Genomic DNA, 26863 nt, shown 5'->3' on the forward strand with positions numbered 1-26863 from the left:
GTAGCTTTGTTGAACTCCTAGTTTCTGGTGATACTTTTGGGACTTTGTTTCTCAAGTCGTAGGGGCCTCAACTACTTCTTTTATATCCCATTTTTGCTTTAGCCTTTTGATATCTGAGTAACCAATTATTTATAGTAAATAATCTATGTTTGAAAAGCCTAGCTTGGTTTCTAATTCTTGAATGTCCCTTAATTGATATGAAAAGCATTGGGAAATACAACAAATTAGTGAATGTAGCAGAGAAGAAACAGACTCCGAGATATGGAGAACAAACTAGTGGTTACAAGTGGGGAGAGGGAAGGGGGGAGGGGCAATATAGGGGTACGTATTAAGAGGTACAAATTATTATGTATAAAATAATCTGTAAGGGCATATTGTATAACAAAGGGAATATAGCCAATCTTTTATAATAACTGTAAATCGAGTATAACCTTTAAAAATTGTAAGTCACTATATTGTACACCTGTAACTTACATAATATTGTACAGCAACTATACTTCAGTTAAAACAGCATTGGGAGGGGCTTCCCTGGTGGTGCAGTGGTTAAGAATCCGCCTGCCAGTGCAGGGGACATGGGTTCGAGCCCTGGTCCGGGAAAATCCTACGTTCTGCGGAGCAACTAAGCCCGTGCACCACAACTACTGAGCCTGCACTCTAGAGCCCATGAGCCACAACTACTGAGCCTGCATGCCACAACTACTGAAGCCCATGCACCTAGAGCCCATGCTCTGCAACAAGAGAAGCCACCACAATGAGAAGCCCGTGCACTGGAGCGAAGAGTAGCCCCCGCTCACCACAACTAGAGAAAGCCTGCACGCAGCAATGAAGACCGAACGCAGCCAAAAATAAATAAATAAATAAATAAACTAAATGTATTTTAAAAAAAAAAGTCAGGGAGAAAACTTAATCAAAATAAAAAGCATTGGGAGATTTTGCCCGTGGAGGTGGCATAACCAGTAATGTGTGTTACAAAGTGTAACAGTTTGCAGGATTAATAGAATGTATGAAAATCTGGAAGTGTGGTATGCATTTGGGAAACTATTAGTAATTCAGGTAAAGAGAAAAAAATGTGAGTTGATTTGACAAAAGAGAGGTCCTTGCTGACATTGTTAAGAGTGGTTTAAATGACACATAGAGCAGAGAGGAGTGTGTTGAAGCGCTGAGGATATTAATCCAGCCTGTGTATATCTCTATTAAAAAAGGTTTGCTTTGAAAGAACAAAGAAATTCAATAACATACAAAGAAATTTGTGTGATCAAGGAAATTTTAATAATCTAACAGAGAAAACATATTTATTTATTATCTTGAGAGGCTAATGGTTTCATTAAAATACTGGGAAAATTTTGATATAGTTAGAGTATTGCTAGGATAACTAGGTATTTATATGGTTAATATTTCTTGTGTATATGATGAGTCCTTACATTACCATAACTGCTACTAAATAAATTTCTATAAATTCACCTACTGGGATGCACGTTCCATGAGGCCATGGCCTTATGTTCATTTCTGAATTACTAGTGCCTGGCAAATAATAGTTGCTCACTAAATATTTGTTGAAAGACTTACTCTATATTTTAGTATATCTATTTTCATTAACTTTTATATATAAATGTAATTTTAAATAGGTTTTTGTTGCCAAGTTGAAAGGACTTCCACAATAAAATTTTATTTAATTAGATTTCTCAGAATCCCGAGTGACTCCATTAGTTACTCTCATCATAGAATCTAGACATAGTATTTTGAGAGATATGTTCGTAATAGGAATACAGGGGACAGAGGGCAAAAGCCTAGGGCCCACTCATTGTGGAGGAGACCACCATCCTCCCCATCTTGCGTAAAATCAGGATGCACAAAATCTAAATCATAATTGAAACAGGTAAGTAGAAATATCCATCTCCCAGCAGCTCCAGCAACAGGAAACTCTAAAATTGCCTGTATTGACACTTGATGCTTGATGTAGAAGGAGAAAAGAATCACACAGACACACACACACAGACACACACACACATTTAATGATAATATATTCAGAAGTCTTAGAGAGAGTCACCACATGCCACAGGGGGCCAGATGAGAGGAACCCTAAGGGAATGGGTTCAACCAAGCAGTGGCAAGCTGAGAGAAAGCAAGGACCTGTGGACAAACGCCTTTTTTGGGGGGTCAGGTGGTGTACACCAACAGAAACTGTGAGGAGATTTCTTTGGTGCATTTGAATGTCGCTAGGTCTCGCTCATAGGAAAGTGAAAAGGGGAATTTGTGGCAGGAGCAAGCCTTATCACACTGGTTCTTATCATCTGAGTGGGGTGCTCATAGCCTGTTTGTGGGGATGTTGAAGCAGCCAGAAAATATAAAGTTTTAAAAATTTGCAATGCAAGTTAACATTCCCATCATCTAATCTCAGAAGCAGAGAAGACAGAAGTGGGACTAGACAAATATGCAAAGAAATGACAGTTGAAAACTTAACAAATTTGGTTAGAGTCATAAACCTAAAAACTAAGGCTAAGTTACATTTTAAAAAGGATAAACTCAAAGGAATCAAAGACACATTATAATTAAGCTTATGAAAACTAAAGACAAAAAATTCTCAAAAGTGACCACAGAGAAGCAACCCATTAATTATAGTGGAACCACTAATTTGAATGACAGTAGACCTCTTATCTGAAATTTATGGGGACCAGAAGGAAGTACGTGGCATTTTTCAAGTTTTGGAAGACAAATGTCAACCACAAATTCTTTATGAAAATAAATATCAGGGATGAAGAGGAAATAAAGACATTCTCAGACAAAAGAAAACTAAAACAAAATTATCGTCAGTCAACATACACTTAAGATTCCACTTTAAAAGTGAGAAAGGTAAAGCATTCTAAAGAAAAGATCTTTAAACTTCCTTGAAGGAGGATATATTGTAATACCTGCAACAGTCACTAAGAAGCATATACAAAACAATATACTCAAAAACACCATGAATAAATCAAGATGAAGCCCTAAAAAAATTTTTAAGTCACCTATAGGAATGTAAGAAAAGGGAAAACCAACAAGAACAAAAATAAAATGTCATACTTAAGATCTAACATGTGAATAATTACTAATAGGTAAATAGTCAAAATACAACAATTAAAAGACATTAAAATAAACATAATCCAACAGTATTCATCTACAGCAGTTTTATTTTAAATATACAGAGGTTGAAAGTAAAAGAAATAATACCTTGTAGATATTAGTAGAAAAATGCAGGAATGATTATATTAATATCAAATAAAGTAGACTACAGAACAAAGGAAATTACTAGAGACTGAGAGCCATTACATAATGAAAAAAGTTTCCATCTACCAAGAATGCATAGTGATCCTAACTATATATGAGGCTGTATTCTCAACAAAGCCTCAAAATATATGGCTTCTGCTGCTGGTAAGCTGATCACAGCTGTGATTCTTTGTATTTGCTTGTGTCTCCAGGTTTGGGTGGTATTTTTGCCTTGTGACCTCAAATCTCTGATAGTTACAAGAAAAGCCATTGATTTCCATTTGTTCAGATTTGTCTTGATGTGAGGAGAGGAGTGACAACTTCCAAGCTCTTTATATATCAAGGATAACATTCTAAGTCAAGAGACTATCTTTTTATTCCATTTAGCAATTCATCCTTGAAAATTCTCCTCAAATGTCAAGTACCTAATGAAAAGTTCCATGTCATTTTCTTCCCATTTTTTTTTTTTTGATTTGATTTACGTCATACCCTTCTTTACTCTCCTGGCCCTACTTTTGCTATTGCTATCACCTTCATCTGTAGTCTTTGAATTGCTTGGTGAGCTCTTGATGTTAGGAAAATATGTATCTTTCATCTCTGTATTTATAATGCCTAGCACCATATCTAGCAGGCAGGGCATAATTTCCATGTGTAAGAATAATGAATATTATGATCAGTATGATGCCTAACCTCAAGAAGTTACATATTTTAGTTGGAGTAACAGGGAAACTAATAGGCATTTTATATATAAGGTGAAATGTACAAGAATTGCTGAGTGCACAGGTGCTATGAGAGTTAACAGGAGGATAAATTGTATGTTTTCTAGAGGAGAGGAGACCTGAACTCGATATGAAAGCAAGAGTTGCTTGACCCAAACAAAGCAAAAAGGGGTCACGGGGGACCAATTTTGAAAGGACAGAGGAAACATCTTGAGTTAAGAGTGTGAATGTGAGTGACAGCATGGTGGGGTGAAGACTCACTGACCTATATCTTGTAACATTATGTGTAAGTCTGGCTGAAGCTGAGCAGAATGCTTGATAGCATCACCTTTCTTGATGAAGTGGAAGACATGGTCATTTGCTATGAGTAAGGAGGTCGTGCAAAGTGGGAGTCTCAAAGAGAACCGTAAAGTCTGAAATAGTCTATTAAGGAAATGAGAGTAGTGACCTTTTGACAAGTTAAATGAGGGACAGTGATTTGAAACAAGAAGGGGCAAGTTAAAGAGAACAGAGAAGAATTTCTTGTACAAGGAGATGTAAGAGATGGTTTGTAGGTAGGGAAGAGGTAGGTAAGTGAGGGGCCATCATATATGCGGGACACTTAGCACTCTACAAAAGAAATAGAGCCTGGAGCCACCATTGAAATCATGAGAATGATAATGGTGAGGAAGCAGACAACTCAACTGGTTTCCACTAAAATACTTAGCTTTGACATTGGCATCTACTTAGTCCTACTCAGTTGTAGCTAGGGAAAAAACAAAAATGATGAATTTTGTGGCTGACTCTATGTAACACTAAATACCTTGCATTTTAACTTCATTAAGACAGTTCTGTCTTGTCATGTAAACTTTTCAATAGCATCCTGTATTATTCTCTTGGTGCTTGTCTCTTTTTATTCTAATACATTCTACTCATGATCACCAGGTGAATCACCCTAACCATTCTCCCAATGAGGTCATTCTTCTGATGCACATTCTGAGTGTTTCATCATTGCTTGATCTAGCTGCTAATGTGCTTGTTGCAGAAAAGTTAAACGGATTGTGGCTGCTTGATGCAAGATAGTATCATTCAGCAAATATAAAGTGGTTCATAAACTAAAATAAACTACAGTAGGACCAGGCTTAGAAAGGTTAGGAAACAGGCTGACTTGAAGATCTAGATAGAAAGATTTGAAGATGTTTCTAATGGAATTATCAACTGCATTTGGGAAACTCAAATTTCTAGGGAGAGAATGCGAGTGGCTTAACTTAGGTCCCTTTACCTTAGGAACAGGGTATGTTTACATTGCAACAAAATTGTTTCCAAAGGAAAACCAGAGTTTTTTTCCAAAAGACAGGGAAGTAGACCTAAGTAGGAGTAAGCAGAAACTAAAACCAGTCCAAAAATCAAAACTCAGATGTGTTTTGATCATAGGCCAAAGAACTTAGCCTGATAGCCAACCCCCCTTTTTTTTTTTTTTTTGGTATGCGGGCCTCTCACTGTTGTGGCCTCTCCCGTTGCGGAGCACAGGCTCTGGATGCGCAGGCTCAGTGGCCATGGCTCACGGGCCTAGCCGCTCCGCGGCATGTGGGATCTTCCCGGACCGGGGCACGAACTCGTGTCCCCTGCATCGGCAGGCGGACTCTCAACCACTGCGCCACCAGGGAAGCCCAACCCCTTCGTTTTTATGGCTTCTATGCACTGTTTTAGTGTCATACAACATTCCAATGTATTGTATAAATAAAGTCAGAAAATGAGTAATAGAGAATGGTCCATTAATTCAGTTACTTACTCTCACTTTTATTTTGAATCTTTGGTCTCCTATCTTAGGTTAAATGAAATATAGTGTTGCTACAACTTGGCTTCTCTGGGTCATGGTACCCAGATATTTATCCTGTAGCTTAAGGCACTCATGAAAGCCTCAGGTGATCATACACATCTTTCTAAGATAATTTAGACTTGGAAAAGACAGTGTGTTTTTTGAAGGGAAACAAAGAAAAAAGACTTACCAACTCTTCCTGAATTTATTAATTTTATTTAGATGTGGGTAATTAATAGATAAAATTAATAAATCATTAAACTTGAGTGACCATCTGCCAGGCATTGAGCTAAGTGTTGGAGCTATAGCGGTTAAAAAAAAAAAATTATAATCCTCCCTCTCATAGAGTTTACAAGTTAGTGAAATTGACAAATATTAAGCAAACAAACAACAAATACACTGTATAATTATCCTAAGCCCTCAAAAGGAAAATATACTTACTTTTCAACATCAGATTATAACATTTACATAATGTAAAATCAACTGCTTAAAGTATTTTCAGCATTTGGACAGATCCTTACACAAATACATTTATTGATGCTGTGATAATTTTGGCAATGTTTCTAATCCCAACTTTTTTTCAAAGAACTAAAGCTACAAAGGCAAATGAGATATAGTCCTTGCCTCACTGAATTTACAGTGTAATGAGGGAGAGCCACAGAGAAACTACCTGTACTACTGTACCGTGTTCCATTACATGTATGCATTGTAAATTTAACATAGTTATTAAAATGCATAAATTAATGGCTCTATTAATTATTCTTTACCTTGGTATGACATATATCTGCTACAGACTATCAGTTACAATAAATATGCATATGCTTGAAATAAATTTTAACATGAGAAATGTAAGGAATCTTGAATTTGTAGTTTAATTAAAATAGTAAATTGTCAAGAAATCTACTTCCAAGTAATCTAAAGTTAATATAAATTACTGACATTTCAAGTGTTAATAACATCCTGAACTGATTAAACAGAGATTAATCAATTATCTGTTATATTGCTGTAAGCATTCTGATTTCATATCTTAAGTGATATTTACCTGTTAGAAGTAGAGAAGCGATATTGCAGAGCTTAAGAATATGACATCTGCAGCCAACTTATAAAGTTCCAGTGCCTTTGCCATCACTCATCACTGAATCTGGTCCTTGGATAAACTACTTAAGGTCTCAGTACTTTGTTTCTTCATCTGAAGATTGGAAGTAACAATAGTATCTGCCTCATAAGATAGTTCTGATTGTTAAATGAGGTGCCGTGGTGTAATATATAGCTCTTTGATTAGTGCCTAGAATACTGGAAAAGGATTTGTTCTTATTGAAAATGAATATATTTTGGTGGACAAAAAGTTAACATAAAGGTTTATGCTCTATCAAACCTTTTAAAAAGTATTTTTGAATAAATCTTTCCAAGAAAAATTTTGCTTACTATAGGTGTTAGTTTCCCTGCTTTTAAAACAATATCATGTATTTTGTTTGTATGAAGTATCATGACATCACAGCTTCCCAGGATTATCATAATATGTGAAAAATTTTCCATAAGAGTTTGACGTCAATTCCCGTTGATGTAAAGATGCTTATGTACCAGTGTTTCACGGAACTATTCAACCTCAAAAGCCATTTTTAGATAAATCATCCAGGGCAGATATGGTGCCTGAATTCAGGTCATGCCAACTGAGGAAAAGTGACTGATTTTTAAAAATATATTTAGTCATTGTCTTTTAATTATGCAGTTTATTTTTAGTTTGCAAGCTGGCATGTGATGAAGCCCATTTGCAAATTTAATTTTTCATACTGGCCAAGAAATCTTAGTTCTAAACATTGAGCTGGGTGTAACTAGTAAATCTACGATGAAAAATATTGTTCTTTCTGTTTCTCCCCATAATACTCTAAGAAGATCGACAAAGCTGAATCCCAGTAATGTAATATATACCTGATATTGATATATATAAGAAGAATGCCAAGGCTATAAAAAGCATGTAAGAATGATTAGAAAAAGACAACAGTGCACCAAAACACCCCCTCTTTCAGGAGATCTTTTCTTTATGCTGAGTTTTTTGAGAATCTGACATTTAAAAGTATGGTTACAATCTGAAGATAAGAAATGATTCACTGTAGGGTGAAATGAATTGAGTTTAATAGACATAGCTGTTTGGGGTGTGCAGGTCACATACATGATCATCCTTTCCCTCCTTCAAACTCTTCAAGCTGGATGCAGGGAAATCATAGACTAGAAATCTATCACAAAGAAATAAGAGTTCAGTTTAAAAGAAACAAACAAAAAAACATGTTTGAGGCTTAGAATGAGCTTCTCTATTTTGTGTACATACTTAATATTTTAATATTTATATTTATCTCTCAGTCAGTATGGACTGAGAAGGTTAATTGAAAAAATACATCCTCAGTTTCTCAAACTAACTTCAAGGACAGATACAACCACAGATGGCTGATTTCACAGTAGTGAATATAAAGATAATGAATCTTGTTAAAATTTTCATGATCGTATAGCATTTGTCTTATCAATGAAGTGCTTTGTTAAATTCACCCAAAACAATTTATATGTGTGTGCATTTTTAATGCATAATGCAGGTGGATATAATTACTGTTGCAAATTTTAATACAGGCTCTTCAGGTTACCTGCCATTCTAGAAGTTACAGAAATCTAAGTTTCAGTTTAGTAAAAATTTAAGGTTTAATCACATAAAGGATACAATAGAAAGCTATTCAAGCTCTGCCCCCAACTTAAGGCAGTCTTTCCTAAACTGTAAATGATATAAACCATATTTAACCAGTTAAATAGCTAAAGCTAAAGTATCTATTATCTTGAAATTTATGGCATTCAGTTATAAATATTTAGCTGTTAAATGAAGGCTTATATTCTCTTTCAAAAATGGCATTTAAAAGGATTATTTGTTACAACTCTGTATCAGTGCAATTGAAAAATCTTTGAGTGCTTTCTGTTTGTAGGCTGTGTGCAAATAAATATAATTTGGCCTATAAGTCCAGCGAAAGACAAACAAATAAATGGCCTCTAGAGTATTAGGGAGAATGATGGGATGCTCTTCTAGGGTTAGAGAAGACAAAGGAGAATTCGTTAAATCTACTATCTGGTTTCTTAGGAACAAAAACACAGTCATGAAAGAATATGTATGCTTTGTCTTCTTTTAAACCATTGGTCTAAGTAATAAAATGAGATCATACAATATAAAATATGGCCATTTTCAGGAATTTCTCCTGAAATTGACTATGTGAATGGCCATTGCTAAATGAATTATGGTGTAATCTACATCTATCATGGAGACAGCCAAATGAATGGCTAGGCTGTATTAGAGTCTGCTAATTTCCCACATAAAACTTCAGTTTCAATACTACAGTTTCTCTGTCATAGGCTTTCTATTTTGTGCTTTAAATCGTGTTTTGCTGCATTTTCTATGGTTCCTTAAGTATGTATGTAACTTGGGACTTCACGTACTGTGGATGCTTTATAAAGTTTGATTGAATGGTTTCTTCAGTAATTCATGTTATCACTGTTCCATCAGACCTCTTTAACACCGTTTACCTTCTTTGAAGTAGACGAGGAATTCTCCCTGATTTTAAAAAGGAGAATTCCTTAGGTCAGCAGTGTGCTTGCTGCCCCTAAGTGAATCATGCAGAGTCCACCATCGTTACTCGTTTAAAAAAATTAAATAACTGGAAAGTCTTTTACTTAAACATTAACCTCATAAATTATGACTCCAATGAAGAGAAGTAATAATCACAAAACTGATAGTCCGTGTGTGTGTGAATGTGTGTGCATGTGAATGTGTGTGTGTGTATGCATGCACAGGAATGCATGTGCGTGGGCACATTAGAACTCTACCAGGCAGTGTGCTGTGTACTTTACATGTGCCAAATTCTTTGATTCTCTAAACCACTCTATGGGGTAGGTGCTGTTATTCTCTCATTCTGGGAGGGATCAACATGGCAACATAGGAGGCTCCTGAACTTCTTTCCTCTCATGGCTGCACCAATTGTACAGCAGCTACATATACAGAGCTGAGAGAAATCCAGAAACTAGCTGAGTGACTCCTCCACGTCAGGTGAATGAGAAAGTACCCACATCAAAATGGGTAGAAAAGGTTGAGACATACTTTCCCCATAAACCCCACTCATAGCACAGGGCTGTGAAATTGGGAAGGAACCCCTAACCCTCAGCTTCTCCCTGAGGAGTGAATGGTTTGAAACACACATCTTGTGCCCCAACTTTTAAGGCTTCCACTCAAGGGATCTGAAAGCCAAAGGGGTTTGCGTCCACAAGACCAGCAGGGCTATAGGAAACAAAGAAGCAGTTCTTAACAGGCACTCAGGCACTAGCCACACTCTCACCCCAGGGCTCAGCACAGAGGGAGCAGGCAAAGATACCCATTTATCAGTCTTTTCTTGGAAGGTACTTTATTACGTACATTATTTGATACTGCCTGAGCATCCTGCTTCTAATTTGCATGCTTCTCGGGGCTGGCTGTGATCCTTCACGTTGCCAGAGGGAGCCAGTGGGCACTTCTGCTGCTTTTTCCCTCTAGTGCACTCCAACTATATAAAACCACATCACTCACATCTTTCTTGAAGTAGCTTGTACACATACCCTGGGTGCCAACTTTTATGACAGGCACCTGAGGGACATGGCCATCAGATCACCTGGCCCTGAGAGCCAATGGGGCTTGCATTCACAACTCCAACAGGACTATAGCAAACAGAGTAGTTTTTGTTGTTGTTCTGTTTGTTTTTTGCTTTTTTTTTTTAAATTGAAGTATAGTTGATTTACAATGCTGTGTTAGTTTCAGGTGTACAGCAAAGTGATATATATATATATATATATATATATATATATATATACACACACACACACACACACTTTTTAATATGCTTTTCCCTTATAAGTTATTACAAAATATTGAGTATAGTATAGTTCTCTGTGCTGTACAATAGACCCTTGATGGTTATTTGTTTTATATATAATTGTGTGTGTATGTTAACCTCAAACTCGCAATTTATCTTCCCCTCTCTTTCCCCTTTGATAACCATAAGGTTGTTGTTTATGTCTGTGGGTCTATTTCTGTTTTGTATATAAGTTCGTAGTTTTTATTTAAATTTTGTTTTAAATTTCAGCGTTTAAATTTAAATTAAATTTAAATTTCAGCGTTTAAGTTTAAATTTAAATTTCAGCGTTATTGATATATAATTGACAGTAAAATTATAACATATTTAAAGTGTATATTGTGGTGATTTGATATGTGTATCTAAAGGAAAGGATTCCCATCTAGTTAATTAACACATTCATCACCTCAATTTTTATTCATTCATTCATTCAGTCACTCATTCATTCAACTTACTGAAAACACTTGAGTTGTGTTCTCTTAGCAAATTTCAATTCCACAATTGATAAGGTTGTTTCCATATCTTGGCTATTGTGAATGATGATGCCATGAACGGGGGGTGCAGATGTCTTTTTGAGATCGTCTTCTCATTTTTTGGATCTGTATGTAGTAGTGGGAATTCTGGGTCATATGGTAGTTCTCTATTTAATTTTTTGAGGAACTTCCATACTATTCTCCATACTGGCTTTACCAATTTATATTCCCATCCACAGTGCTCAAGGGTACCCTTTTGTCCGTATCCTCATGAACACTTGTTATCTCTTGTCTTTTTGATGATAGACATCCTAACAGGTGTGAGATAACACATCACTGTAGTCTTAATTTGCACATCCCTAATGACTGGTGATGTTGAGCACTTTTTCACATATCTATTACCATTTGTACGTCTTCTTCGGAAAAATGTCCATTCACATTCCTTTCCCATTTTGTAATTGAGTTATTATTTTTTGGTTATTGAGTTATGTAAGTATCTTTTATATTTTGGATATTAACCCCTTTTGGATATGTGGTCTGTACATGTACTCTCCCATTCCATAGGTTGCCTTTGCATTTTGTGGATGGTTTTCTTTGCTGTGCAGAAGCTTTTAGTTTGATGTAGTCCACTTTTTTTATTTTTGCTTTTATTGCCCATGCTTTTGGTATTATATACAAAATATCTTTGCCAGAAACCATGTCAAGGAGCGTACCCCCTATGTTTTCTTCTAGAAGTTTTATGGTTTCAGTTCTTACATTCAAGTCTCCATTTTGAGTTGATCTTTGTGTATGGTATAAGAAAGGAGTCCAGTTTCATTCTTTTGCATGTAGTTGTTCAGTTTTCCAAACCCCATTTATTGAAGAGATTATCCTTCCCACATTGTATATTCTTGGCTCTTTTGTTGCTTAACTGACTATATATATATATGCATGAGCTTATTTCTAGGCTCTCTAGTCTGTTCCATTTATCTATGTGTTTGTTTTTATGACAATACCTTACTATTTTGATTAATATAGTTTCATCCAAAAAAAAATATAGTTTCATAATAAAGTTTGAAATTAGGAAGTGCAGTGCCAGCTTTGTTCTTCTTTCTCAGGATTGCTTAGGCTATTTGAAGTGTTTTGTGATTTCATATTAATTTTAGGATTATTTGTTCTATTTCTGTGAAAAATGCCATTGGGATTTTGATAGGGATTATATTTAATCAGTAGATTGCTTTGGGTAGTATGGTCATTTTAACAACATTAATTCTTTGAATCCATGAGCACAGGATATCTTTCCATTTATTTGTGTCTTCTAAAGAAGCAGTTTTTTGGGGGTTTTTTTGTGGTACGCGGGCCTCTCACTGTTGTGGCCTCTCCCGTTGTGGAGCACAGGCTCCGGACGCGCAGGCTCAGCGGCCATGGCTCACGGGGCCCAGCCGCTCGGCAGCATGTGGGATCTTCGCGGACTGGGGCACGAACCCGGTCCCCTGCATTAGCAGGCAGACTCTCAACCACTGTGCCACCAGGGAAGCCCCTAAAGAAGCAGTTTTAAATGGGAGCAGGAGCACCCCACCTGCACACCATGGTTTACACCCATACTTGGCACAGAAGAAGCAGGCAAAAATGCCCATCTGCCAGTTTTCCCCTGGGAGAGGCTTAAATGCATACTTTCCCAGCTGCTAGCTGAGGATCTGGCTTCTAATTACCCTGCATCTAGGTGCTGACTGCCATCATCCCTCTTGGGGCACTGACAGGTCTTGGAACACTCTCAAATACTGGGAACCACTAAGAACAAAGACTGCAGCTTGGACAATCACAAAGGATTGAGAGACAACCCGGAGCTTGGATCGGACTGATTGATAAGCTTTATCTCCTACAAGAGAGCAGTCTGTCAAGACTATGAGAGGTGGCTGTCTTATCTAATGTTCAGAAACCAACTTGGAGAGACAAGGAAAATGAATAAATATGGGAATATGTTCCAAACAAAAGAACAAGATAAATCTTTAGGAAACCGATCTTAGTGAAACAGAGATAAGTGATTTACCCAATAGAGAGTTCATGCAGATAAGCCAAAGAAAGCAGAGGTAGTTATATTTATATCAGACAAAATAGACTTTAAGCCAAGATGGCAACAGGAGACAAAGAAGGCCATTATATAATGATCAAGAGGCAAATTCATCAAGATTATATGACAATTCTAAATATTTATGCACCCAGATGTCAGAGTTCCTAAATGTATAAAGCAAATATTAACAGATCTGGAGAGAGATATAGACAGCAATGCAATAATAATGGGGGACTTCAGTACCCCACTTTCAATAATGGTTTGCTTATCCAGAGAGAAAATCAGTAAGGAAACAGTAGACTTAAATTACACTCTAGATCTAACAAGCATACATGGAACACTCATTCCAGCACTAGCATTCCTTCACAATGCCCATGGAACATTTTCCGAGGTAGATCATATGTTAGGCCACAAAACAAGTCTTAATAAATTTAAGAGGATCGAAATTGTATCAGGCGTTTTTTTCAACCACCATGGTATAAAACTAGAAATCAATTACAAGAAGAAAAAGTGAAAGTTCACAGATATGTAGAGATTAAACAACATACTCCTTAACAACCAATGGATCCAAAAGAAATCAGAGGAAAAATCAAAAACAACTTGAGACAAATGAAAATGGAAACATAGCATACCAAACTTATGAGATGCAGCAGAATCAGATGTAAGAGGGAATTTGGTAGTGATAAATGCCTACATTAAGAAAAAAGAAAGATCTGAAATAAACAACCTAACTTTACACCTCAAGGAACTAGAAAAAGAAGAACAAACTAATCCCATTAGTAGAGGGAAGGAAATAACAAAGATCAGAGCAGAAATAAATGAAATAGGGACTAAAAGATAATAGAGAAAAGATAAACAGAATTGACAAACCTGAAAAGATGCTCAACAATCAGTAATCATTAGGGAAATGCAAATCAAAACCACAATGATATGTCACCTTACACCTGTTAGGATGTCTGTTATCAAAAAGAAAAACGGTAAATGCTGGAAAGGATGTGAAAAAAAGAGGACTCTTGTGAATTGTGGGTGGGAATGTAAATTGGTGTAGCCGCTATAGAAAACAGTGTAGAAGTTCCTCAAAAAATAAAAATAGAGCTACTATATGATCTGACATTCTCACTTCTCTGTATATATATCCAAAGGAAAGGAAATCATGATCTTGAAGACGTATCTCTACTCCCCTGTTCATGACAGCATTATTCACAATAGCCAAGGTATGGAAACGACCTGAGTGCCTGTGGACCAATGAATACCTAAAGAAAATTATATATATATGCTCACACAGAACAGGATGTGCCTCCACCTCAGCATGTGGACCTTTTCTGGCTGCTGCAGAGCATCTGCTTCTCCTTGGCCGTCATTCTGAGTTGCACTTCTCATCCTAGACTTCCTATCCTGTGTCCTTTGATGGGTACCCTGCAGGAACCAGGGGGTGGCTCTCACTCCAGTAAGCAGCACTAACTGGGACCACTGCAAGAGTCAGCAGTGAGGTCACTGTGAGTCCCACCCATGACCTGCCAGCAGTGTTAATCCAACAGGAGCTTTCTCCTTTTTGTGGCCTCCACCACTCAGCACTTACCCAGGGGATGGATGTATGATATATACATATATATAAAAATGTATATATCATATGACATATATATGATATATATATATATATATATAATTCAGCCTTAAAAGGAAGGAAATTCTATGATTTACAACAACATGAGTGATCCTAGAGGGCATTGTGCTAAGTGAAATAAGCCAGACAGAGAAAAATAAATGCTGCATGATTTTACTTATATACGGAATAAAAAAAAAAAAAATAGTTGCAGGCTTCCCTGGTGGCACAGTGGTTGAGAGTCCGCCTGCCGATGCAGGGGACACGGGTTCGTGCCCTGGTCCGGGAAGATCCCACATGCTGCAGAGCGGCTGGGCCCGTGAGCCATGGCCACTGAGCCTGCGCGTCCGGAGCCTGTGCTCTGCAATGGGAAAGGCCACAGCAGTGAGAGGCCTGCGTACCACAGGAAAAAAAAAAAAAAAAAGTTGCACTATTAACAGCAGAATGATTGTTACCATGGGCTGGGGGTGGGGGAAATAGGGAGAGGCTGGTAAAAGGTTACAAACTTTCAGTTTTAAAATGAATACATTGTGAGGATCTAATATGTAAGATGGTGACATAGTCAATAGGACTGTATTGTATGATTGAAATTTGCTAAGAGCATAGAAGTGTTAAGTGTTTTCACACACACACACAAAATCAAATATGTGAAGTGATGGATGTGTTAGTTAAGTTGATAGTCGGAATCCTTCCATAATGTATGTGTATCTCAAATCATCACACTGTACACTTTAAATATATTCCAGTTTTGTTAATTGTACCTCAGTGAAGCTGAAAAAAATTATCCTCATTTTACATATGAGAAAACTGAAGCGTAGAAAAGTAATTTTCCCAAGACCATGCAACTAGTCATTGACATACCTGAGAATCAAAGCATGATTTTTTTGTGCCAGAGCTTTGCATGTCTAATACTGTGCTATTCCTCGCCAGTGCAGAAACTGGTAACTGGCCGTCCCAGCAATAAGCCATGATGAACTAAGATGTTAGTTTCCTATCCTATAAAATATGAGAATTGGACTAGATGAGGTCAAAGGACCTATCCATATCCAACATGTTACGATTATTATTTTTTAAAGGTAGTTCCATAAGATTTTATCTTTTCTGGATCTTCCCCAACCTCCCAGCCTACATCTACTGAGTCATGGATTGGAAACCAGTGGAAAATTTCCCATGTGACAGTCTGCTCAATTTAGGAAGTAGCTCTCCTTTCATCATTTAAGTCAACTTTGGCTAGGGTTTAAATCATGTTTGATATAAATTTGAGCTATTTTATTTTTCTGAAACATAATATACTTAAATCAAAAAATTTTACAAAGTAGGAATACATTTCTTTATAGGGCCATATGTCCTTTAAAAGCAGTTGCTGTGACTGGACGGTGTTTCTCTTTCCAATGCTTTGCACTAAATTGATGCTCAGTAAATGTTTGTTGAATAAAATTAACATAAGGTGTTTTTAAACACCAGTTTACATGAAAGTCTGTGATTGAATATGGATTTATATTTACTGTAAGTAATCTATGAAATTTTGTTATTTAAGCTCTGTTTCTTATAATTTTTGTTTGTTTGTTAGCTTATTTCCATTTGTAAAAGGTCAACAAAGGCCTTGCTTGTAATCGCTGATTCAGGACTATTATTTTAGAAACACACACACACACACACACACACACACACACACACACACACTTAAATGTGTAACATTCTATTTTCTTTAAGTGTGTGGTCTGGTACTCAATAGACTAGTTGCAGATTTGAGAGTCAAAAGTGGGGGAAAACCATGTGTTTCTTAGAGACTATATGGGTCCTAATGTTACCATTTGTAAAATGCTCAGGAAATGAGATTCTAGAGAATTTTATTGATTGAACTTGTATAGTAGAAAAAACATTTTGGAGTAATACTGGGGGCAGACATTTATTACACAGTGTTGTGTAGTCTGTGAGTGATACGCCTGAAAGGATGCTTTGAGACCACAAGAAGTGAGTCACTTGCCTAAAGTGCCACAGTTACTTACCAGCAGAGTAGAGGCTGGGAGAATTTAAACATCTTTATTCCCAGTTCACTTATCTTCCCAATGCCCTGCATTCAGAGGTTAATTCATTTACTCATTCTCTCATTTATTAAAAATCTATTTGCTATGCACACATCATATTTTAAGCACTTTGATGGATTCCAGAGGTACATGAGTGAACTAAACAAACAGGGCTTCTGCCGTTGTAGGTTTACCGACCTTTGGCTTTTCTTCAGTGATTGAATATTATTAAATTATGGAATTTAGTTTGGGAATACATGTTTCTATGATAAAAGAGATTTAGTTGAAAATTAAGAAATTATTTCTTTCTATGTTCCCATAAATTGTGGATTTTGTTGACTAATGGGAATTTACAGAGCAAGTTCATTTTTCTATCACTATTTTTTTTAGATTGATTAATTATACAATGATCCTTATGAAGTTTCTGAAAATTTAGGCACCTTAAAGCAATGAGAATGAGGTTATAAAGCAGTGATTTATAAGTTTTCCTACAAAATGGAAAATCCTGAATGGCAGGAGTCAGAGATTAAGGGTCAGCCATTAATCCCCAGCTGAAGATTTTCTTCTTCCGTTGCCAAACCTCAGGGACTGTGTGATAGTTTTGTTAAGAAAGCTGTTTCTTCTTTAAATCTCAATAATGTTGTAAACAGTATTTTAAAAACTAGTCAAACTGGTGTGAAATGCTCTTGACCAATTATTTCAGTACTTCCTGGTTTTTCCTTCTCTACCTAACCTGGATGTTTAGTTTCCTGCTTGTCTGTGATAAAGATAACTAATAAATTCTCTCTCTCAAGAATGTTTAAATTGTAACTGTTCTTCCTAAATATATTTGAATTTTAAAATAAGAGTAAAAGTAAAGCCAAAAAAAGTAAAGCCAAAATACTAAACTATGGAATTCGAAGGGCAGGATAACCTTCACATCACATCACCTATGGATAAAGTTAGCCTCTGTGTCAAATGTATCTCTAGTGTACACTACTTTTGCCTACTTTCTTACATTCCGTTATATATAAGTATGAAAATGTGAAGTTATTCTTCATATTTTTAATATCGATTGTATGTTGTATAATACTTATTTAATAGACAAAAATTGAGGCAAAAATATGAGGCTATTTGACATCATTTTTCATTAGGATTTTGACATTTAAAAAGTTCTGGAGGGCTTCCCTGGTGGCGCAGTGGTTGAGAGTCTGCCTGCCGATGCGGGGGACGCGGGTTCGTGCCCCGGTCCGGGAGGATCCCACATGCCACGGAGCGTCTAGGCCCGTGAATCATGGCCGCTGGGCCTGCGCGTCCGGGGCCTGTGCTCCGCAGCGGGAGAGGCCGCAGCAGTGAGAGGCCCGTGTACCGCAAAAAAAAAAAAAAAAAAAAAAAAAAAGTTCTGGATACTCTCAATTTACTGTATTGCATGATGTTTAAAAGAAAACATTTTTCTGTTACAATTGTAAATAGGTTGGTTTTGGTCAATTGATATTTATTGGATAATTGAGAAATGCTTTGCATGTTAACTGACCTTTGTTTAGCTAAAGGCAGTGATTTTCTAAGGTAAACAGATCAGGAAAAGATGTATTATTTAATCCTTTTGGGTTCCTTTCCTTCTTCTGGGTTCTCTGTTTCCAGGGTCTTTCTTTTTTCTGCATTAACACCTGTTCAGTTTAATCCTGACTATACAATTCCTAACAACTGGAAGAATGTATGGCAAATACGAAAATTGCTCAGAGCAAGGCAGAAATACTTAAAGGTGTTCATTACTAATAAAATCAAAAGGAATTAAGTTTATTTTTAGCTCAGAAAATTGAATGCTGAAAGTGGATTAATAGTACTATTCAATTAAGTGGTGTGTGTGTGTGTGTGTGTGTGTGTGTGTGTGTGTGTGTGTTTATTTAGGAGGGATTGTTTGTAGTCTCCTGATCTATTACAGAAACAAGAACATGAAGACAAACTGTTGTTAAAGCAAATCACGTTAGTCATTAAGAAGTATTCTTGTCTCTGGGGGTTTGGAGAACGTCTTCAATTTGTAAGTTCTGAATATCACCTTATGTGAGAATAATCTGGAGATATAACAGGGCAGAGAATGAGCAACCAATAAGAAGAAAGGGAGTGTTCATAGGCAGTGGTAACCAGTAGATTTCACCAGAATTTGTAGCTGACGGTGATATTAACACATGGAAATCACACTAGATGTAACACGGGAGCTGAGAGCTACCAAGGCACGTTTGTATCAAGATACTCTGCAGTTAAGCTGTTAAACACGCTCCTGAATAACTAGCTGGCTTTGCACACATTTTGTAAAACAGGCATCGTTATTTACCAGCTTGCCTTTTTGTTACCCCAATGCATTATTTTACACACAGAGTTCAAAATTTGCATTTTTATCTGTGCCCTAATTGGTTAGACATACATACAGCTCTTTTAATATTCACTTACTCTCCCCCATACTTTTCCTTCTTCATCCTCATCCATCCCCCAATCACCTGTTCCCAGGTTACCAAGTTCTAATATAGAAATAGAGTGTGCAGCTTCTACAGTTGCTAGAAGTGGGTTAGGCAGGTGTTTGATGCAAAATGACCCATCAAGGACTATAGTTAGTAGAAGCGAGAGGGGAGACAGGTATCAGGTTTCCTGTTGGAGGGGAATTGTATCCTGAATGGTAGTAATTGCCGTGAATCAAGCTCAATGTTTCAACAACAGCTAGTCACACCTGCACAGTCTCCTCCCATGTCTTATAACTGGTCCAGCAGTTAAATAGCTGTAAAGCACTGTCTCCCTGTCTCATTTCCCCTGAGTTCCAACAGCAATAGTAGCAATAGCAGCTGTAGAAGCGGCAGCCAGAGATAGGCAGGGCTGTTGCTTGCAGCCGCTGCATGGCGGATTGCCTCGTCGACACACACATACACACGCACACACACACATACACACACACACCCGCACAGATTTCCAGTATCAGCGCATCTTGATATCAATCAAGGACTCAAAGACAGGAGAGAAGAGCATTAGTCATGGACAACAGGTATTTCATCTCTGACAAATTCCTCCTGATGCTTGTTGGTTTGGATAATAAAATAATCATTCTTGATACCTAGCTTGAGTGGGAGACTGGAGGTGGCCGCGATAGAGGAGGGGGGAAGTGGGAGGAGTGAGGGGTGGGGAAGGGGACTGCCAAAGCTGACTTTCAGTCTCCGGAAACCTACATCTTTCAGCCTCCGCTGTTTTTGAGTTGCAAATTGTCAGGAACCGGGGGATTGCAGGCAGCCCTTGTGGTTGACTAGAAATCGATTTCCATCTCTCAGACACTAGTTAGAATGGGCTGTGTGTTCTGGAAGGGGGTGGAAGTAAGGAGGAGGAGGTGCTGTGAGCAGAGTTCTTGAAGCTCCACTCCTCTGGGGAAGCCGAGCCGTGAGGGGGACTCCTGACTGAGCGGAGCGTGTGAATTGGAAAGGATCCTGCTAGCTGGCTAGTCCCAGTTCCTCTCCAGAAAAGCAGTTGCTCTGGCTTCAGAGATGTGCCTAGCCTTCGCCTGCATCACACTGCAGTAAGTTCAACTCGACACGGTTGGCAGTTTGAGTGGCTTCTGGGTATGTAGTGCGGGGGAAGGGAAGCTGACAAGAAATGGTGAGGAAAGTTAGAAAAGCAGAGCTTTGAATTCTCCATGAGATATTAAATCGGTTTGTCTCCTTGACTCCTGTCCTAGTTACGGTATAGTCGAGTTACTCTCAGTTATTGGCAGACAGAGACCGCTTGTTGGTTAGGTCTGCAAGAAGCACCCTGTTCTTGGTGATTTTCGGCAACAAAACTGGTACATGCATTCTAGATTTAATTACAAGAGTGGGCTTCTGAAAGTTACTAACAGATAGCAGCTTGCATTTTCAACAGAAAATTTGTAAACAGGTTGACTTAGATCTTCAAATGCCCAGTTAATTAAGTTTCATTCCAGACTTGTTCCTAACCTGTAAAGAAGCAATCAAACAAAACAAAAGTCTTTGATTTACTTCATTAAATTAAAATAAAATGTGAAGTAGGTCTTTAGATAATTGCTAGGCAACAGTCGAGGCGAGACTGATGTTATGATAAACACTCAAGTACTCTTTAGTGGGTGCAGGATTCCCCCAGTTTCTTACTACTGCAATCATCTCCTCCACTTGCTAAATGGTGCCTTCCTTGTGATTTCTAAGTGGTGTTTTTTTACATAGATGGCTTTATACTTAGAAACAAGCTGCATGGTGTTCACTGGCAAAAAGTGAGGCTTAAAAAACTTTTTTAAAAATGACTTCTACTGGTGGCTCAAATTGCAGATAACCAACTTTTAAAAGGAGGTAAAAACAGGTCAGCAAAGGCCAGCCCATTGTAAAGCAAATGACCAAATGAATGTGAATGCAGGCAGAATACTAAAGGTCTTTTTCAGGAAGGAAACTAGAAATAATTAATCTGAAAACGTTGGGGTAATTCTAACCAGGTCCTCTTTTACACTGACTAGATTTTTATAATGGAGAAAAAAACGGGAATCTCTTAAGCAGAAAGAATATGTCACAAAAATACTAGACTTAGCCACAGGATCACTGAAGAAAATACTATATTACTATAGTTTTCTCCAAGAAATATTAATGGAAAAACAGAGGTTATCTAAAACAGAATCCAGGATTTTAAGCTGAACACTTTCATGTGTACTTCCATAAATTCTATAGGTTAAAAGGGTGTCAAAACTTAGGAAACAACTATTGTGAAATGCAAAGTAATCTGAAATTCTCCACAATTAGAAAAGAGGAAACTAAAGGTCAGTCTCCTCCAATTATTTCAGTTTTCAGTTGTGTTAATCTTTTTCTAACCCACCTAATCTTGATTATTTTATTAAAAACATATTCTGAATATAATATGAATTACTTTGCCTACTCATCTTGGGGATCTCCAGATATATTTGTGTTATTATTGAAATATCCAACTTTTTAGAGGTAACACATTCCACACATGCATAATTTCTTGGTGCAAAAACTGTCCGTATGACTTAGTAAATCACCAAGTCAAATGTAATCCAGGGGATATATTTGTTATGATAGTGCATGCATGATGGTGGTTAAAATTTTTAGCAAAAAAAAAAGAGAAAAGGAAACATCTATACAAAGACTAAAAGAACATGTTTGGAGTGAGTTTGCAAGCAGTTCCCTGCTACTCTAGAATAAATCATTACCTGAACCTTAAGAATTTAGCTAAAGAGAAGAAAAATCAGGCTGAGAGCCTGATTGGCATTGATAAGAGTTTAGGTTGGATAGGAGTTTGTCAGAATTTCTTTAAAGATAGAAACTTAGGTAGATGGCATTGAGTTTCGGGAATACCTTGGCTTCATATTTTGGTTGTCCTGCTGGTAAACAAACCTCATGTTATATCTGAGGAGAAGATTTCCAAAACCATTTTTGAAATAAGTAATTATTTTAAAGTTTAAAACATTGGTAAGTTTTGCTGGAACAGTGTCTGAACTAGACGAGTATCCTGTGACTCATGCTTTTCCCTGCACACTTGAAAGAAGGAAGACTTGTGGCCAGACAAGCCAGACAAAGATCAGCTGGTCCCTCCGTCTAATTCTGCCTACTAATCATGACTGTGATGTTGATACATAAGCTTGAAATGACATTCTAAGAATATCATTTCCTGGATGCTTATTTTCCTGGCTACAGGAACAGAACTGGAACAGTACTGTGCTTATGTACGCTTGATACTCTTGCATTCTTCTCTTAAGCGTAATACCTTTAGCTTAGAAGCATCTGTCTGCAGGAAGCTCTAGATAAACTATTGAAGAAACGTCTTCCTATTGCCCCTCTCCTATCTATGGCATTTTCTTTCTCTTGTAAAACACCAACCTAAAATATGACCTCAAGTAAGAATCCCATACACCTGTTCACCCTTAGGTATTTTATCTATCTATCTATCTATTTATTTATTTATTTTTGGCTGCGTTGGGTCTTCGTTGCTGTGCATGGGCTTTCTCTAGTTGCAGTGAGCGGTGGCTACTCTTTGTTGCAGAGCACGGGCTCTAGGTGTGCGGGCTTCAGTAGTTGGGCTATGTGGGCTCAGTAGTTGTGGCTCGCGGACTCTAGAGCACAGGCTCAGTAGTTGTGGTGCACAGGCTTAGTTGCTCCGTGGCCTGTGGGTTCTTCCGGGACCAGGGCTCGAACCTGTGTCTCCTCTGTTGGCAGGCAGATTCTTAACCACTGCACCACCAGGGAAGTCCCCACCCTTAGGTATTGACTGGTTACCACTGCAACTCCTTGATAACTCCTTGGATTATTTGCATGTATGATTTTCTCACCACACAATGCATGACTAGTTCCTAGTTACTGTGAGTGCACAAATGCCAGGCCCTAGGTTAAGCACTTTGTTTTTTAATTGAAATGTAGTTCATTTACAATATTAGTTTCAGGTGTACAACATAGTGGTTCAATATTCCTATGATTACATTCCATTTAAAGTTATAAAATACTGGCTATACTCCCTCGACTGTATATTACATCCTTGTATTTTATTTATTTTAAACGTAGTAGTTTGTATCTTCGCCTGTCTTGCCCCTCCCAAGGTTAAGCACTTTAAATATGTTTTCTCATTTATGGGATAAAAGCTACAGGAGGGAGATGGCATGCTCTCCCATTTATAAGAAGTTCAACCCCAGAGGGAACAAGCAAATTACATAAAACAGCATATTTAGTAAATGGTGGGCTAGGATTAGCCCCCAAGTGTGAGTAGCTCTAACTCTTAGTGACTTTGCCACATTGTTTTATTAAGATGGTACTCTACCATGGATCAACTGCAATGAGCCTATTGTTTTGCGGATGGCGTGGGTTGAGAGTGCTTGAAAAATTGTATCAGTCAGGAGAGAACTCCCAGCTGTACTGACACCCAAGATTGGATCTACCTACATAGGAGCCTAAATTGACTCTAGATCCAAACGTGGCATACTTTGCAATTCCAATTTCAGTGTTCTGCTGTGGCTTCGTGAACCTTGGCAGTGAAGCTGGGGCATCTTTGCTGGGACGAAAGATGATGGAGTTATTGTGGGAGTAAAATAAAGAGATCGCATGGCGGGAGGCTGGGACGAGAACTTGTCCAGATTCTGTGTTCCAAGGGACTCTAGGAAACAGCCTCTTCGGGCTATGTGTGGGGTGGAGATTTTTAAAAACACACATGAAGCAGAGACTCAGAATATCTCCTTACATAGGTCTGATTATAAAAATTAGATTAGCTTGTTTTCAGATAATCTCCTTTGTGTGTGTGTGTGTGTGTGTGTGTGTGTATGTGTATGTGTGTGTTGAAGAGGAAAAATGATGATTCAAAGGAAAGTAGGGAGAAAGGCCAGATGATGACTGAAGAGGTAAAACAGTGCTTGGAAATATTACTGGTTCTTGCATAATCACTTTCTGAAAATTTGCCAGGAAATGAAAGGCCATCTTTAAGTGGTGAGGATAAAAACAAAATGGTTCATTTCGGTAAAATTCGAGTGTTAAGGAGAATAGCGTGAATACTGTCATTTGTCGTCTTATCACAGAAGACAAATACTAACAAGGAATAAAATGAAAATGTTATGGGCATAAGCCAAACAATATTTTAAGATTGGTCTTTCTCAGCATGCTAAATTTAAACAGATGAAATTCTTTTTCAAGTATTATCTGAGTCAACAGTTGGAAATGAAGAATTTGCCTTTTAGCAGGGAGTCTGTATTGCATTGTAAATTTGAAACAGTGTCCTTGACTCAGTTATTTCATATTGGCAATAAGCCAATCACTACAGATCAAGGAGCACAAAAGCTCTCATCTTCAAAATCAAAGTATATTTATACTTTTGTACATGCTCCATAAGGAAAGTTGATGCTACTGAGCTATTATTGTCATAGATCTAGATGGTGATGGGGCTTTGCAAATACATTCACATTGTCAGCCCTGATTCTTTCTCTTTTCTCTTGTCATTTGTGACACTGCAGGTCGAGGTTAGAAGTAGTTAGTTTCAAGGGTTGGTTTTTGAATGTGGTGCTTTGGCTCTCTTGCCCTCATAGTTTAAAAATAACGATAGTAACTTTTATTGTGTGCTTACTACATGCCAGTTGCTTGTATAAGCATCTTGGGCATATAATCTTGAAAACACTCGTATGTGATAATCCTATTATCATCATTATTTCCATTTTATAAGAGAGAAAACTGAGGCGTAAGAGGGTTAAAGGACTTATCACCCACAGTTAGAAATTAGAATTGAGCTGGGACATGAACCAGGCAGTCTGGCCCTAGAGCCCATGCTTTTAACCAAAAGGCTCCAAGTCTACTCTTAACTATCACTGGCTTGTTATGTGATTTGGAAATAAGCTACGGTGCAAGCTATTTGTTCACCTCTTTTGTCTCTGCTTACACCTATCTCTGTCTATAACTTCTTTCTGGACACCCAGATCCCTCTGCCCTCAGTCTGTTAGGTTTTACCTGATGATGCATCTATATCCCTTAAGCTTCTGCTCTAGCATCATGACCTTCTTGAATTCTATTTGTATTCTACCACTGGCCCAACTGTCCTTCTCTGTGGTTCCACTGAACTGTGTGCTTGACTTTAAAATTGAATATGCCACAGAAGGTTGAAATAATCTTATCTACACTGAGGAAGGAAACAAAATATTTTTTTTATCTCTGGGACTTCAGTGCTGAGCCTAGTGTCTAATACATTATTAGAGTTCAATAAACACTTCTTTTATAAACAATTCAAAGCTCTAATTCAATTCTCTGAAGAAATAAGGAGTTCCACTTTCACGGGCTTTACCCCCCAAAAACACTAGAGAATGGTCTTTTAAATGCAAGTTAAAAGGTCTGAGCCACATAGTATATTTTAATACATTGAACTCATAATTAGTATAAAATTACTCAAAAGACATTTATCACCCTCTCTGGTATTGCATATCTAGAGTATAAGAGATAATGTTTTAGAATATGACAGATGGCATACTTATTTCCAAATCATAATATTGAAACTTTTAGTGATATCTAATTTCTGGACCAATGTATCTTTAAGGGGGAAAAACAAATATTAGCATAAATTGTTCATTAAAGATGTTTTGCTCTGTGGGACAATAAAGTTGTGAAACGGTGCTTTTTATAAATTGTTTCCTGAACTCTTATTTCTTTTGAGGAAAAATCCTGAGAGTTTGATTCAGTCATAGCTGAAAAATATTGAGTCATATCAGTGAGCAGACATTAGAAACTTGACTACCACTAGAGAAAAATGAAGAAATGGTGGAAAAATCAATCCCCATTTCCCCTCCCCCAAAAGAACCTTTTTCCGTTTATGGGATAATTTGGGTTTTACTTATTAATGACTTTGTAAATTTCTTTCAGTAAGTATTCAAGTATTATAACAATGCAACTGGATAGACGTCATGTAAGGTTTTCCAAAATACAATATCTTTATTAAAGGTGTCATCTTAGGTCAAATAATTCTATGTTAGTCTCTTTCCAATCCACGTGAATTAGTTATGAAATACGAAATTATAACCAGGAAAAGGACAGATGGAAGGAAAAGTGTGGTAGCTATTTAAAATCTCTTTGAAATTCCATCAACAGACTAATCTCAGGATGAGGTTACCCCAGTGAGGTAGCTAGGCCTTCTTTTATAATGTAAGTACAATTACATTTAAAGAATCTCAGCTTGTATCATGTGTTTTTTTTTTTTTTAATTTTTAAAAAAAATTACTTTATTTATTTATTTATTTTCGGCTGTGTTGGGTCTTTGTTTCTGTGCGAGGGCTTTCTCTAGTTGCGGCGAGTGGGGGCCACTCTTCATCGCGGTGCGCGGGCCTCTCACTGTCGCGGCCTCTCTTGTTGCGGAGCCCAGGCTCTAGACGCGCAGGCTCAGCAGTTGTGGCTCACGGGCCTAGTTGCTCCGCGGCATGTGGGATCTTCCCAGACCAGGGCTTGAACCCATGTCCCCTGCATTGGCAGGCAGATCCTCAACCACTGCGCCACCAGGGAAGCCCTTGTACCATGTTTTGATGATTCATGATGAAGGTGTGGAGAAATTGACTCCGTGTA

The 26863-nt window shown here is 37.5% G+C and overlaps 1 protein-coding gene across 24 annotated transcripts in view; it reads left to right on the top strand.

Moving 5' to 3' along the window:
• Nucleotides 1-26863, top strand: part of DGKB (diacylglycerol kinase beta) — a 909303-nt gene that overhangs the window by 184873 nt on the left and 697567 nt on the right. The window contains exon 1 of one of the 24 annotated variants that reach the window (XM_079932530.1): nucleotides 20215-20352. The exons of the other annotated variants lie outside the window; for them this stretch is intronic. The gene's annotated coding sequence lies outside the window, so the exon portion shown is untranslated. Of the gene's footprint in view, nucleotides 1-20214; nucleotides 20353-26863 lie in introns of those variants that run through there. 24 annotated transcript variants of the gene reach the window in all.

The sequence above is a fragment of the Stenella coeruleoalba genome, assembly GCF_951394435.1.
Source record: "Stenella coeruleoalba genome assembly, chromosome: 9".
In the NCBI taxonomy this organism is placed as follows: domain Eukaryota; kingdom Metazoa; phylum Chordata; class Mammalia; order Artiodactyla; family Delphinidae; genus Stenella; species Stenella coeruleoalba.